The sequence below is a fragment of the Heterodontus francisci genome, unplaced genomic scaffold (assembly GCF_036365525.1).
Source record: "Heterodontus francisci isolate sHetFra1 unplaced genomic scaffold, sHetFra1.hap1 HAP1_SCAFFOLD_275, whole genome shotgun sequence".
Lineage (NCBI taxonomy): Eukaryota > Metazoa > Chordata > Chondrichthyes > Heterodontiformes > Heterodontidae > Heterodontus > Heterodontus francisci.
Window position 1 is genome coordinate 1987250 of NW_027142264.1, and position 16871 is coordinate 2004120.

Genomic DNA, 16871 nt, shown 5'->3' on the forward strand with positions numbered 1-16871 from the left:
AAGGAGAAAAGGGAGTTAAGGTGGCTCAAACAACTAGAGGAAGTCCCAGTACACCCAGTGAAGGCACAGCTGCTGACGGAGCTATCCCTAGCTCAGGATCATGTGCTGAGCTCTGAAAGATCTCCCAGTTCATTCTAAAGTTCAATGAGGAGGATATGGCAGCACTTTTCATTACTTTTAAAAATTTTTCAAAGCAACTGCAATGACCATCAGAGAACTGGATGCTGTTTTTACAAAATAAAATGACAGGAAAGATGAAAGTTCATCAGATTATGAGCGGACTGAAAATGCTATCCTGGCCCATATGAGATAGTACTGGAGCTGGACCAGCAGAAATTCAGAATCTTTGGAAAGCAGCTTGACCAAACCTACCTGGCGTTTGAAAGAGTTAAGCAATTTCGGAACATTGGAACATAGGAGCAGCAGTAGGACATCGAGCCTGTTCCATCATTCAATATGATAATAGCTGATCATCCACTTCAATGCCTTTTTCCGACACAATCCCCATTTCCCTTTATGTCACTGGTATTTAGGCCGAGGCATTGAGGAACAGAGTCGGGACGTCATGTTGTGCATAACGTTGGTTAGGCCGCATTTGGAGTATTGTGGGCAGTTCTGGTCGTCACTCTACACAAAAGATGTGATTAAGCTAGAGAGGGTGCAGAAAAGATTCACAAGGATGTTGCCTGGTTTGAAGAGATTGAGTTATAAAGAGAGACTGGATAGGCTGGGTCTGATTTCCCTGCAGCGAAGGAGGCTGAGAGGAGACATGATAGAGGTATATAAAATTAGGAGAGGCATAGATAGGGGAGATAGCCAGAGTCTGTTTCCCATGGTAAGGGTGACTAAAACTAGAGGGCATAGATTTAAGGTGAGAGGGAGGAGGTTTAAAGGGATCAAAGGGGTAAATGTTTCACACCAAGAATAGTGGGTATTTGGAATGAGCTGCCTGAGGAGGTGGTGGAGGCAGGAACAGTAACGACATTTAAGAGGCATCTGGACAGGTACTTGAATGAGCAAGGCATAGAGGGATATGGAATTAATGCAAGCAGTTGGGATTAGTATGGATCGGCATTATAGTCAGCCCAGACGCGGACGGCCGAATGGCCTGTTTCTTTGCTGTACTACTCTATGACTCTATTTATAAATCTGTTAATATCTGCTTTAAACATACTCAAATACTGAGCTTCCACAGCCCTCTGGGGTAGAGAATTCCAAAGATTCACAACCCTCTGAGAAAAGGCATGTCTCCTCATCTCTGTCCTAAGTGCATTTCCACTTATTTTGAAATTGTTTCCCCTGGTTCCAGATTCCCCAACCAGGGGAAACATGTTAGCTGCATCTACCCTGTCTATCACTTTCAGTATTTTGTAGGTTTCAATGAGATCACCTCTCATTCTTCGAAACTCTAGAGAATACAGGCCCAGTTTCCCCAATCTCTCTTCGTGGGACAGTCTCGCCATCTCGGGAACAAGTTTGATGAACCGTCATTGCACTCCCTCTATGATCATAACATCCTTCCTAAGGTAAGGGAACCAAAACTGCACACATTACTCCAGTGGCAGTCTAACCAAGTTTCCATACAATTGCAGCAAAACGTCACTACTACTGCACTCAAATCCACTTCAATAAAGGCTAACATACCATTAGTCTTCCTAATTGCTTTCTGCACCTGCATGTTTGTTTTCAGTGACTTATTGATGAGGACATCCAGGTCCCTTCGTACAACTACACTTTCTAATGTCTTACCGTTTAAGAAATACTCTGCACATCTGTTCCTGCTACCGAAGTGGATAACCTCACATCTTTCCACATTATATTGCAACTGCCATGTTCTTGCCCACTCACTACGGCTGCCCAAATCCCCTTGAAGCCGCTTTGCATCTTCCTCGCAACACTCATTCCCATCTAGTTTACTGGCATCGAAAACCTGGAAATATGTGGTCCCCACATCCAAGTCATTGATACGTATTGTGAACTGCCGGGGCCCAAGCATTGATCCCTGTCGTACCCCACTAGTCACAGCCTTCCAAGGCAAGAATTGCCCATTTATTCCTACTCTCTGCTTTCTGCCTGTTACCTAATCCTTAATCCATGCCAGTACATTATCTCCTATCCCATGTGCTTCAATTTTACTAACCAACCTCCTGTCGGGGACTTTATCAAAAGCTTTCTGAAAATCCAAGTATACCACGTCCACCGAATTCCCTTTATCAATTCTGTGAGAAACATCCTCAAAAAACTCCAACAGATTCGTCAAACATTGTTCCCCATTTATATATCCATGTTGACTCTACCTAATCAGATCCATTTATCACATTCTTTAGAATAGAGCATAGCTTGTTCCCAGCGACTGATGTAAGGCTAACATGTCTGTAGTGCCCTGATTTCTCTCTCCATCCATTCTTAAATACTGGGGAGACATTTTCTATCTTCTAATCTACAGGAACAGTTCCAGAATCTACAGAATATTGAAAGATATTCACCAATGCATCCACTATTTCCAAAGCTTCCTCTTTCAACTCTCTGGGATGTAGAATATCAGGTCCTGGGGACTTGTCAATCTTCAGCTCCATTAATTTCTCCAAGACAACCTTCTTACTAATACTAATTTCATCCATTTCCTCATTCACCCGAATCCCTTGGATCTGTAATTCTGGGAGATTTATTGTATCTTCCTCAGTGAAGACAGACACAAAGTAATCATTTAGCTTCTCTGCCATTTCTCAATTCCCCATTATAAATTCTCCTGACACTGCCTGTAATGGACCCACATTTGTCTTAGCTAAACGTTTCCTTTTCACGTATCTATAGAAGATTTTACAGTCCATTTTTGTGTTTGTTTTTGGCCAGTGATATGAGCGCTCAAGAGAGAGCCCACATATGAAACCCTCAGAGCGGTGATCCCTCTCGAGAAGTTCACAAACTCGCCCCCTCCCAGTAAAACCCACATAGAAGGACAGAAGGTTCAAAGGTATTCTGGCTGATGAATTTTCCCATGTACACAAAGCCTTAATCCCAGAGGAAAACCCTTTCCTCGTCACCCCAAAGATCCGAGAACAAAAGGTGGAAGGGAGATCGGAGCCTGAGCAGTCATGGGCAAGAAGCGGGACACACAAGGGTCCATCCTCAGGCCAAATAGGTGCTGAGAGCAGGAGTAATGGCTGAAGATCTGCGTGTTTCCACAGTAATAAGGCAGGTCACCATTGAGTTGACTAATGGAAGTGACGGGGAAAACCTGTAGGATTAATCAGAGTCCACCAGATCAGTGCTGGAAAACGGGCCCTGATGGAAAGCACTGCAGGTCAGGCTGTGCCTTTAACTGTAACAGTCAGACACAGTAACCCCACCACTGAGCGTGCAGGAAAACTTAACAAAATCCCAGAGAGTTACCAGGAATTTGTACTCCAAGGAAAAGTGACCCCATACCCCTCGAGTGAGACAAGCAAACCCATAATCATACTGAGGGATACAGGGGCCAAACAAACCCTTCTGCTGGGAAAACACCTTTACCCGAGAGAGTGCAGTGAATGCTAGAGTGTTAGTGAATGGTATCGGAAGATGATATATGACCATACCTGTATATCGACTGCACTTGGAATGTGACCCAGTTTCAAGACTGCTAACCATGGGGATTGTACCTAGTTTACCGGTGGAGGGGTCGATCAGCTCCTGGGTAATGATCTGACAGGGGAAAAGGTGGCAGCTTCCCCAGTAGCTCTGGAGAGACCAAAAGAGGTCAGGGAGACAGAGCAGTTACAGGAGAAGGTCCCTGGCATTCTCACTGATTTTGTGGTGACTCGGTCCATGGACAAACAATCCCCTGAACTGTCACTGCAGACGGATGACTGTTGGAGAAACTCAAGATTGTGCCCAATTGTTGAACAAATTCTCCGGACTCAGACGTTGAGAACAAACACTTTATTTTTGATATCATGGGGGAGCACACCTTACCTAAAGGCGATCCAGTGCTGCTCCCCCATGATATCAAAAATAAAGTGTTTGTTCTCAACGTCTGAGTCCGGAGAATTTGTTCAACAATTGGGCACAATCTGGATTTTCTCCAACAGTTTTGTGTAGTCGTCAGGATCCCTGAGTTCACGGGATCCAAAAGAACCTCGTGAAAAAACTAATCGACAGGATCAGGGGTAAGTCAACTTTTCTGCGACCCTAGTGTCTCAATCACGCTGCCTGAGCCGGAATTAAGAGGGCGACTGGGCCCCACGTGAAGACCAGATAACTGGGAGAGGGGGGGACAGAGTGGTCAAGGAAGAATTGGATGAAACCTGATCAGAAAAGTTCTAAAATTGAGTAAGTTAAATCTCACACATGGGAAGTGAGTAATTCTGCGAAGGGAAGTTGAAAAGTAGATAAGTGGAAAATCCAGTAAATTTAGGAATCTGGCACCATCGGCTGGGCCGAATACCTGATCCTATTGAGTATAGGAAGTTAACTCTCACACATGGGAAGTGAGTAAAATACGGTGACAAGATATGGGACAGAGATGACTGGGGCTGTAACTAAATTACCAAATTGACCCAACAGGCACGTTTTCGGGGCTCCTGAGTACACCCGCTGATCTGGCCCTAGAGAAAGATGCGGGTGACAAGGGTTGGAGAACGAAAATACCGTTGACCTGAAGAGACAGGGATGAGCCGGTTCGCTGACCTTGAGAATTTAACATTAACTGCGCCTGTTCATCTCTTTGTGTGTGGTTTTGTCTTTTGTTTGTGTTAATGTTGTTTACTCCATAGAAATTAACTCGTAAAATTAGAAGGTTTTGAGAAAGTAGATGCAAGAATGGACTTAACGGCTTCCAAGAAGGAAGGGTCGCCCCCGGGGACGAGTAATCCATGTCCTCTGGAGAAAGGCGACCCACGTCCGTTTGCCCCCTTGAAGGAGACGCAGAAGTGTCACGGTAAATATGTGTTTTAAAGATAGGTATGTTTTAAAGTAAAAACAAGTTACGGTGTATTTGATTCAATTGTGAGAATGTTGGAAGCTTCCACGAATGAATTGAATATCTGGGATGTACAGTTTGTGTTCTGTAAAAGTGACTGTCGTTAACTCTTTGTTGTCTGGCTTTAATGTTGAAAATTGAAGTCTATTAAGTTGTTTGGAATTGAATGATTGTGAAAAGTGATGGTTCAGTGTGTTCATTTCTATTTAGTGTTGTGCACCCAGGAATGGGATATAAAATTGAATTATATTTTAAGTTAAAGTTTTATTTTTAGTTGGTTTTGCAATTGTGAAAAGGCAATGAACAATTTTCTGAGGGATAAGCTTCAGCCTTGAAGGTCTGAAGGTCTGGCAGAAATCTAATTTGGGGTTTGGAACATTGTTTTAATTGGAAAGTCTGCTATTGTTTTATTTTGCAGTCTAAATTTGAAGACATGTTTTACTGACTGTTATATTGTTTTAAGGGAAAGAAAGGATAGAAAAGGAGGTATAGGAAAGATTCTGTCTGTTTAAAAAGATTTAAGTTTGTGTAAGGACCTGGTGTTAAGTCTTTTGTTGTAAGAATGTTAAATAACTTTTTATTTAGTTTTTGGTTTTATTACAGTCATTTGAAAAGGCGCCTGAAGTAAGAGCAAGAAAATGATGTAATTTACCTATATTTTAAAATAAGCACGAGCTATTCTGTTCTGTGTGTAGTTAATAAGTATTATAAGTTAATAAGTCTGAATTGAATTAATACTGTTAAGGTTAATTGACCTGTTTAAGTTGAAGAACTGGAAATGTCATTTGCAACCACAATGAACTTTCAAGTTTAGCATGTCGAGTTTTGGAGGAGTCTTAAGTTCCGGACAGAGGACTCACTCATATAACATCGGAAATTTTGATTTTTAAATATTATTGCAATGAATTGGAATTGGAATCATCTTTGTTGTAAAAATCCTTGGATTAGGAACCTCTTACAAAAGATACTAAAAAATGTGGAAACAATTGGAGTGTAATCTAAAATGCTGTCTTTCCTGATGGAGATGCTTTCCTTTGAATTTGAAAATGTTACACATGATTTTGTTGTTTTTAAACCCTAAGGATACCAAAAGGATTGAAATAAATTTAAAATGGATAGTTGTTTTCGATCAGAAAAAGAAAGTTTCAGAAAATGACGTAGCTGTGAATGTTTTGCTCCGCGCCCTTGGAGGCAAACAAAGAACTTAACCCGCTGCAGCTTTTTGCATTGCTGAGAGTCAAATTTATACATATTGGACATTGTTAAATTTTACATTTCTAAATTGACAGATAGAATTGGACAAATGAACCCATTGGGCTCAGGGGCAGAGCCACAATGGATTCTTTTTAAGCTGGTGACGGCAGATTCCAAGGCCACATGAGAACTGATGCCGCAACAAGAGATCCAGTAGGGAACACTACCAATATAATGCGGTGACCAGAACTGCACGCAATACTCCAGGTGCGGTCTCACCAGAGTTTTGTAAAGCTGCAGCATGACCTCGTGGCTCCGAAACTCGATCCCCCTACCAATAAAAGCTAACACACCATATGCCTTCTTAACAGCCCCATTAACCTGGGTAGCAACTTTCAGGGATTTATGCACCTGGACACCAAGATCTCTCTGCTCATCTACACTACCAAGAATCTTCCCATTAGCCCAGTACTCTGCATTCCTGTTACTCCTTCCAAAGTGAATCACCTCACACTTCTCCGCATTAAACTCCATTTGCCATCTCTCAGCCCAGCTCTGCAGCCTATCTATGTCCCTCTGTACCCTACAACATCCTTCGGCACTATCCCCAACTCCACCGACCTTAGTGTCATCCGCAAATTTACTAACCCACCCTTCTACACCCTCTTCCAGGTCATTTATAAAAATGACAAACAGCAGTGGCCCCAAAACAGATCCTTGCGGTACACCACTAGTAACTAAACTCCAGGATGAACATTTCCCATCAACCACCACCCTCTGTCTTCTTTCAGCTAGCCAATTTCTGATCCAAAGCTTTAAATCACCTTCAACCCCATACTTCCGTATTTTCTGCAATTCTATTTGATTTTTTAGTCGTCTTCTGAGAGAGAGATAGACGGGATGAGGGAAAGAGAGAGAGAGATAGACGGGGTGAGGGAAAGAGAGAGAGAGAGATAGACGGGGTGAGGGAAAGAGAGAGAGAGAGAGATAGACGGGGTGAGGGAAAGAGAGAGAGATAGACGGGGTGAGGGAAAGAGAGAGAGAGAGATAGACAGGGTGAGGGAAAGAGAGAGAGAGAGATAGACAGGGTGAGGGAAAGAGAGAGAGAGAGAGATAGACGGGGTGAGGGAAAGAGAGAGAGAGAGAGATAGACGGGGTGAGGGAAAGAGAGAGAGAGAGAGATAGACGGGGTGAGGGAAAGAGAGAGAGAGAGATAGATGGGGTGAGGGAAAGAGAGAGAGAGAGATAGATGGGGTGAGGGAAAGAGAGAGAGAGAGAGATAGACGGGGTGAGGGAAAGAGAGAGAGAGAGACGGGTTGAGAGAGAGAGACACACACACATAGTAAGGGAGAGGGTGAGGAATAAAATGTCTCCTGGGGATTGGAGGTGCTCGAGGGGCCGAACGGCCTCCTCCTGTCTTCCTAAGTTTTTTATTAATATTACATCCTGAAATAAACAAGGTCTTGGTCATTTTTTAGCAAATGAAATGCAAGTACTTAACAACAGGTTCTCCTTTAAAATTATTAATCCGGATTCACAATAGTATTTGTGTGAATTTGGGGTTGGCAGATAATTTGCTGTTTATTAACATCACTGAATAAATTAATATTGGAAGATTCAATGTCATTTTGTTCCCATCCTTGTTCAATTTCCTACTGATTCCTTCGAAGATCTAAACCGAAGGAGCATTTCTGGCAGTGCGGTGTCCCTTTAAGAGGTTGGGACTGACACTCTCCCTACTCCCTCCACCCCCCTCGGGGACACAGCGCTGGGTCAGGGGTAAACAGACTGGACGGACACTGGGATTCACCAATAACCCCTGACCCCAAAGGCAAGAAAAGGAAAGCCAAAATTCTCCTGGTCCCTGAGAAATCAGATTGACAATAAATTTAAAACCCGAGAGTGAAATATAAAAGGAGAAAAGAGAGATTATGATGTTTGTAAAAACAGTATTTAAACAGAAGGCAGTATGTGTGTTTATCTGTCTAAGTTGGTCAATGTGAATATATGTGCTCTGTGTGGGTTTTTCTCTCTCTCGGTCAGTGGGAGTGGATGTGCCTGGGTGTGGATTTCTATGTGTGTGTGTGTGTGTGTGTGTGCGCGTGTGTGTTTATCTGGACGTGTTAGTCAATCTGTGCTTACTTGGCTGTCTATGTGTCTCTGTGTGTTTGTGTTTCCAATTCTGGATGTGAGGGTGGGAGAGGGCACAAAAGGACACACTCTAATCTCTTATTAAAGATCTTCCATCTTAACTCCAATAAATATGCAGAAATATCCTGCACAAAATATCAACCAGTTGTTTCTTAATACTTGTCAGGACAAAGGTTCCTCTCTCAAACACGGCCGATGTTGGGTTTATATGGGCTGATGATACAAAGTTAGGTGGTACTGAAAGCTGTGAGGAGGGCACAAAGATACTGCATTGGCAGGTGGACGGGTTAAGCGAGTGGGCAAGAAAGTGGCAGCTGGAATATCATGTGGAGAGATGTGAGGTTCTTCACTTTGGCAGGAAGAATAGAAACACAGAACATTTTTCAAATGTTCCCTCTGAACCAGAGGGGTACCAATATCCTGGGGGGGAGATTTGTTATTGCTCTTAGAATTAGAATTAGAACATTACAGCGCAGTACAGGCCCTTCGGCCCTCGATGTTGCGCCGACCTGTGAAACCATCTGACCTACACTATTCCATTTTCATCCATATGTCTATCCAATGACCACTTAAATGCCCTTAAAGTTGGCGAATCTACTACTGCTGCAGGCAGGGCGTTCCACGACCCTACTACTCTCTGAGTAAAGAAACTACCTCTCACATCTGTCCTATATCTATCACCCCTCAACTTAAAGCTATGTCCCCTCGTGTTTGCCATCATCATCCGAGGAAAAAGACTCTCACTATCCACCCTATCTAACCCTCTGATTATCTTATATGTCTCTATTAAGTCACCTCTCCTCCTCCTTCTCTCCAACGAAAACAACCTCAAGTCCCTCAGCCTTTCCTCGTAAGACCTTCCCTCCATACCAGGCAACATCCTAGTAAATCTCCTCTGCAGTCTTTCCAAAGCTTCCACATCCTTCCTATAATGCGGTGACCAGAACTGCACGCAATACTCCAGGTGTGGTCTCACCAGAGTTTTGGACAGCTGCAGCATGACCTCGTGGCTCCGAAACTCGATCCCCCTACTAATAAAAGCTAACACACCATATGCCTTCTCAACAGCCCTATTAACCTGGGTAGCAACTTTCAGGGATTTATGTAGCTGGACACCAAGATCTCTCTGCTCATCTACACTACCAAGAATCTTCCCATTAGCCCAGTATTCTGCATTCCTGTTACTCCTTCCAAAGTGAATCACCTCACACTTCTCCGCATTAAACTCCATTTGCCATCTCTCAGCCCAGCTCTGCAGCCTATCTATGTCCCTCTGTACCCTCCAACACCCTTCGTCACAGGGGTAAACAGAGGGATTGGAGGGAAATACTGAACTGTCACAGCTGTAAACACAGGTCCTGGGGGAAATACTGAACTGTCACAAATTTAAACACAGGTCATGGGGGAAATACTGAGCTGTCACATCTGTAAACACAGGTCCTGGAGGAAATACTAACTGTCACAAATTTACAGACAGGGCCTGGGGGAAATACTGAACTGTCACAACTGTAAACACAGGGCTGGAGGAAATACTGAACTTTCACAATTTTAAACACAGGGCCTGGAAGAAATACTGAACTTTCACAATTTTAAACACAAGGCCTGGAGGAAATACTGAACTGTCACAAGTGTAAACACAGGGCCTGGGGGAAATACTGAGCTGTCACAGTTTTAAACATAGGTCCTGGGTGAAATACTGAGCTGTCACAACTTTGAACACAGGGCCTGGAGGAAATACTGATCTGCCATAACTATAAACGCAGGCCTTGGGGGAAATACGGCACTGTCACAACATTACGACAGGTCCTGGAGGAAACACTGAGCTGTCACAACTGTAAACACAGGGCCAGGAGGAAACACTGAGTGTCATAACTTTAAAGACAGGTCCTGGGTGAAATAGTGAGCTGTCACAACTGTAAACACAGGTCCTGGCAGAAATAGTGAGCTGTCACAACTGTAAACACAGGTCCTGGCGGAAATAGTGAGCTGTCACAACTGTAAACACAGGTCCTGGTGGAAATACTGAACTGTCACAACTTTTAATGACAGGTCCGGGGGGAAACACTGAATTGTCACAGCTTTAAACACAGGGCCTGGGAGAAATACTGAACTGTCACAAATTTAAACATAAGGCATGGAGGAAATACTGAACTTTCACAACTGGAAACACAGGTCCTGGGGGAAAGACTGAACTGTCTCAATTTTAAACACAAGGCCTGGAGGATATACTGAACTGTCACAACTGTAAACACAGGGCTGGAGGAAATACTAAACTGTCACAATTTTAAACACAGGGCCTGGGGGAAATACTGAACTGTCACAACTGTAAACATAGGGCCTGGAGGCAATACTGAACTGTCACAAATGTAAACATGGGGTGTGGGGTAATACTGAAGTGTCACAACTGTAAATACAGGGCCTGGAAAAAATACTGAACTTTCCCTACTGTAAACATTGGGACTGGAGGAAATACTAAACTGTCACAATTTTAAACTTCGGGCCTGGAGGAAATACTGATCTGTCACAGTTTTGAAGACAGGGCCATGGGGAAATACAGAGCTGTCACAACTTAAAACACAGGGCCTGGGAGAAATACTGAACAGTCACAAATTTAAACAGACAGACTGGACGAAAAACTGAACTGTCACAACTTTAAACACAGGTCCTGGGGGAATTACTGAGCTGTCACAACTTTAAACACACAGCCTGGACGAAAAACTGAACTGTCACAAATTTAAACACAAGGCTTGGAGGACATACTGAACTGTAACAAATTTAAACACAGGTCCTGGGGGAAATACTGAGCTGTCACAGTTTTGAACACAGTTTCTGGGGGAAATACTGAGCTGTCACAACTTTAAAGACAGGTCCTGGGGGAAATACTGAATTGTCACAAATTTAAACACAGGGCCTGTGGGAAATACTGAACTGTCACAAATTTAAACATAAGGCATGGTGGAAACACTGAACTGTCACAAATTTAAACACAAGGCCTGGAGGAAACACTGAACTGTCACAAATTTAAACACAAGGCCTGGAGGAAACACTGAACTGTCACAAATTTAAACACAAGGCCTGGAGGAAACACTGAACTGTCACAAATTTAAACACAGGGCCTGGAGAAAAGACTGAACTGTCACAAATTTAAACACAGGGCCTGGAGGAAATACTGAACTGTCACAAATTTAAACATAAGGCATGGTGGAAACACTGAACTGTCACAAATTTAAACACAAGGCCTGGAGGAAACACTGAACTGTCACAAATTTAAACACAAGGCCTGGAGGAAACACTGAACTGTCACAAATTTAAACACAGGGCCTGGAGAAAAGACTGAACTGTCACAAATTTAAACACAGGGCCTGGAGGAAATACTGAACTGTCACAAATTTAAACACAAGGCTTGGAGGAAATACTGAACTGTCACAAATTTAAACACAAGGCCTGGAGGAAATACTGAACTGTCACAAATGTAAACACAGGGCCTGGAGGAAACACTGAACTGTCACAAATTTAAACACAAGGCCTGGAGGAAACACTGAACTGTCACAAATTTAAACACAGGGCCTGGAGGAAATACTGAACTGTCACAAATTTAAACACAAGGCCTGGAGGAAATACTGAACTGTCACAAATTTAAACACAGGGGCTGGAGGAAATACTGAACTGTCACAACTTTAAACACACGGCCTGGAGGAAATACTGAACTGTCACAAATGTAAACACAGGGCCTGGGGGAAATACTGAACTGTCACAAATTTAAACACAAGGCCTGGAGGAAATACTGAACTGTCACAGCTTTAAACACAGGGCCTGGAGGAAATACTGAACTGTCACAAATTTAAACACAAGGCCTGGAGGAAATACTGAACTGTCACAACATTAAACACAAGGCCTGGAGGAAATACTGAACTGTCACAAATTTAAACACAGGGCCTGGAGGAAATACTGAACTGTCACAGCTTTAAACACAGGGCCTGGAGGAAATACTGAACTGTCACAACTTGAAACACAGGGTCTGGAGGAAATACTGAACTGTCACAGCTTTAAACACAGGGCCTGGAGGAAATACTGAACTGTCACAAATTTAAACACAAGGCCTGGAGGAAATACTGAACTCTCACAAATTTAAACACAAGCCCTGGAGGGAATACTGAACTGTCAGAACATTAAACACAGGGCCTGGAGGAAATACTGAACTGTCACAAATTTAAACACAAGGCCTGGAGGAAATACTGAACTGTCACAAATTTAAACACAAGCCCTGGAGCGTATACTGAACTGTCAGAACATTAAACACAGGGCCTGGAGTAAATACTGAACTGTCACAGCTTTAAACACAGTGCCTGGAGGAAATACTGAACTGTCACAAATTTAAACACAATGCCTGGAGGAAATACTGAACTGTCACAACATTAAACACAATGCCTGGAGGAAATACTGAACTGTCACAAATTTAAACACAGGGCCTGGAGGAAATACTGAACTGTCACAGCTTTAAACACAGGGCCTGGAGGAAATACTGAACTGTCACAACTTGAAACACAGGGTCTGGAGGAAATACTGAAATGTCACAGCTTTAAACACAGGGCCTGGAGGAAATACTGAACTGTCACAAATTTAAACACAAGGCCTGGAGGAAATACTGAACTGTCACAAATTTAAACACAAGGCCTGGAGGAACTATTGAACTGTCACAAATTTAAACACAGGGCCTGGAGGAAATACTGAACTCTCACAAATTTAAACACAAGGCCTGGAGGAAATACTGAACTGTCACAAATTTAAACACAAGGCCTGGAGGGAATACTGAACCGTCACAAATTTAAACACAAGGCCTGGAGGAAATACTGAACTGTCACAAATTTAAACACAAGGCCTGGAGGGAATACTGAACCGTCACAAATTTAAACACAAGGCCTGGAGGAAATACTGAACCGTCACAAATTTAAACACAAGGCCTGTAGGAAATACTGAACTGTCACAAATTTAAACACAAGGCCTGGAGGAAATACTGAACTGTCACAAATTTAAACACAAGGCCTGGAGGAAATACTGAACTGTCACAAATTTAAACACAGGGTCTGGAGGAAATACTGAACTGTCACAAATTTAAACACAGGGCCTGGAGGAAATACTGAACTGTCACAAATTTAAACACAGGGCCCGGAGGAAAGACTGAACTGTCACAAATTTAAACACAGGGCCTGGAGTATATACTGAGCAGTCACAAATGTAAGCACAGGGCCTAGGGGAAATACTGAACTGTCACAAATTTAAACACAAGGCCTGGAGGAAATACTGAACTGTCACAAATTTAAACACAGGGCCTGGAGTATATACTGAACAGTCACAAATGTAAGCACAGGGCCTAGGGGAAATACTGAACTGTCACAAATTTAAACACAAGGCCTGGAGGAAATACTGAACTGTCACAACATTAAACACAAGGCCTGGAGGAAATACTGAACTGTCACAAATTTAAACACAGGGCCTGGAGGAAATACTGAACTGTCACAGCTTTAAACACAGGGCCTGGAGGAAATACTGAACTGTCACAACTTGAAACACAGGGTCAGGAGGAAATACTGAACTGTCACAGCTTTAAACACAGGGCCTGGAGGAAATACTGAACTGTCACAAATTTAAACACAATGCCTGGAGGAAATACTGAACTGTCACAAATTTAAACACAAGGCCTGGAGGAACTATTGAACTGTCACAAATTTAAACACAGGGCCTGGAGTATATACTGAACAGTCACAAATGTAAGCACAGGGCCTAGGGGAAATACTGAACTGTCACAAATTTAAACACAAGGCCTGGAGGAAATACTGAACTGTCACAAATTTAAACACAGGGCCTGGAGTATATACTGAACAGTCACAAATGTAAGCACAGGGCCTAGGGGAAATACTGAACTGTCACAAATTTAAACACAAGGCCTGGAGGAAATACTGAACTGTCACAAATTTAAATACGGGGCCTGGAGGAAATACTGAACTGTCACAAATTTAAACACAAGGCCTGGAGGAACTATTGAACTGTCACAAATTTAAACACAGGGCCTGGAGTATATACTGAACAGTCACAAATGTAAGCACAGGGCCTAGGGGAAATACTGAACTGTCACAAATTTAAACACAAGGCCTGGAGGAAATACTGAACTGTCACAAATTTAAATACGGGGCCTGGAGGAAATACTGAACAGTCACAAATGTAAGCACAGGGCCTGGGGGAAATACTGAACTGTCACAAATTTAAATACGGGGCCTGGAGGAAATACTGAACTGTCACAAATTTAAACACAAGGCCTGGAGGAAATACTGAACTGTCACAAATTTAAACACAGGGCCTGGAGTATATACTGAACTGTCACAAATTTTAACACAAGTCCTGGAGGAAATACTGAACTGTCGCAAATTTAAACACAGGGCCTGGAGGAAATACTGAACTGTCACAAATTTAAACACAAGGCCTGGAGGAAATACTGAACTGTCACAAATTTAAACACAAGGCCTGGAGTAAATACTGAACTGTCACAAATTTAAACACAGGGCCTGGAGTAAATACTGAACTGTCACAAATTTAAACACAGGGCCTGGAGTATATACTGAACTGTCACAAATTTAAACACAAGGCCTGGGGGAAATACTGAACTGTCACAAATTTAAACACAAGGCCTGGAGGAAATACTGAACTGTCACAAATTTAAACACAGGGCCTGGAGTATATACTGAACAGTCACAAATGTAAGCACAGGGCCTGGGGGAAATACTGAACTGTCACAAATTTAAACACAAGTCCTGGAGGAAATACTGAACTGTCGCAAATTTAAACACAGGGCCTGGAGGAAATACTGAACTGTCACAAATTTAAATACGGGGCCTGGAGGAAATACTGAACTGTCACAAATTTAAACACAAGGCCTGGAGGAAATACTGAACTGTCACAAATTTAAACACAGGGCCTGGAGGAAATACTGAACTGTCACAAATTTAAACAGAAGGCCTGGAGGAAATACTGAACTGTCACAAATTTAAACACGGGGCCTGGAGGAAATACTGAACTGTCACAAATTTAAACACAAGGCCTGGAGGAAATACTGAACTGTCACAAATTTAAACACAGTGCCTGGAGGAAATACTGAACTGTCACAAATTTAAACACAAGGCCTGGAGGGAATACTGAACTGTCAGAACATTAAACACAGGGCCTGGAGGAAATACTGAACTGTCACAGCTTTAAACACAGGGCCTGGAGGAAATACTGAACTGTCACAAATTTAAACACAAGGCCTGGAGGAAATACTGAACTGTCACAACATTAAACACAAGGCCTGGAGGAAATACTGAACTGTCACAAATTTAAACACAGGGCCTGGAGGAAATACTGAACTGTCACAGCTTTAAACACAGGGCCTGGAGGAAATACTGAACTGTCACAACTTGAAACACAGGGTCTGGAGGAAATACTGAACTGTCACAGCTTTAAACACAGGGCCTGGAGGAAATACTGAACTGTCACAAATTTAAACACAAGGCCTGGAGGAAATACTGAACTCTCACAAATTTAAACACAAGGCCTGGAGGAAATACTGAACTGTCACAAATTTAAACACAAGGCCTGGAGGAAATACTGAACTGTCACAAATTTAAACACAAGGCCTGGAGGGAATACTGAACTGTCACAAATTTAAACACAAGGCCTGGAGGGAATACTGAACTGTCAGAACATTAAACACAGGGCCTGGAGGAAATACTGAACTGTCACAGCTTTAAACACAGGGCCTGGAGGAAATACTGAACTGTCACAAATTTAAACACAAGGCCTGGAGGAAATACTGAACTGTCACAACATTAAACACAAGGCCTGGAGGAAATACTGAACTGTCACAAATTTAAACACAGGGCCTGGAGGAAATACTGAACTGTCACAGCTTTAAACACAGGGCCTGGAGGAAATACTGAACTGTCACAACTTGAAACACAGGGTCTGGAGGAAATACTGAACTGTCACAGCTTTAAACACAGGGCCTGGAGGAAATACTGAACTGTCACAAATTTAAACACAAGGCCTGGAGGAAATACTGAACTCTCACAAATTTAAACACAAGGCCTGGAGGAAATACTGAACTGTCACAAATTTAAACACAAGGCCTGGAGGAAATACTGAACTGTCACAAATTTAAACACAAGGCCTGGAGGGAATACTGAACTGTCACAAATTTAAACACAAGGACTGGAGGAACTATTGAACTGTCACAAATTTAAACACAGGGCCTGGAGGAAATACTGAACTCTCACAAATTTAAACACAAGGCCTGGAGGAAATACTGAACTGTCACAAATTTAAACACAAGGCCTGGAGGAAATACTGAACTGTCACAAATTTAAACACAAGGCCTGGAGGGAATACTGAACTGTCACAAATTTAAACACAAGGCCTGGAGGAAATACTGAACTGTCACAAATTTAAACACAAGGCCTGGAGGAAATACTGAACTGTCACAGCTTTAAACACAGGGTCTGGAGGAAATACTGAACTGTCACAAATTTAAACACAG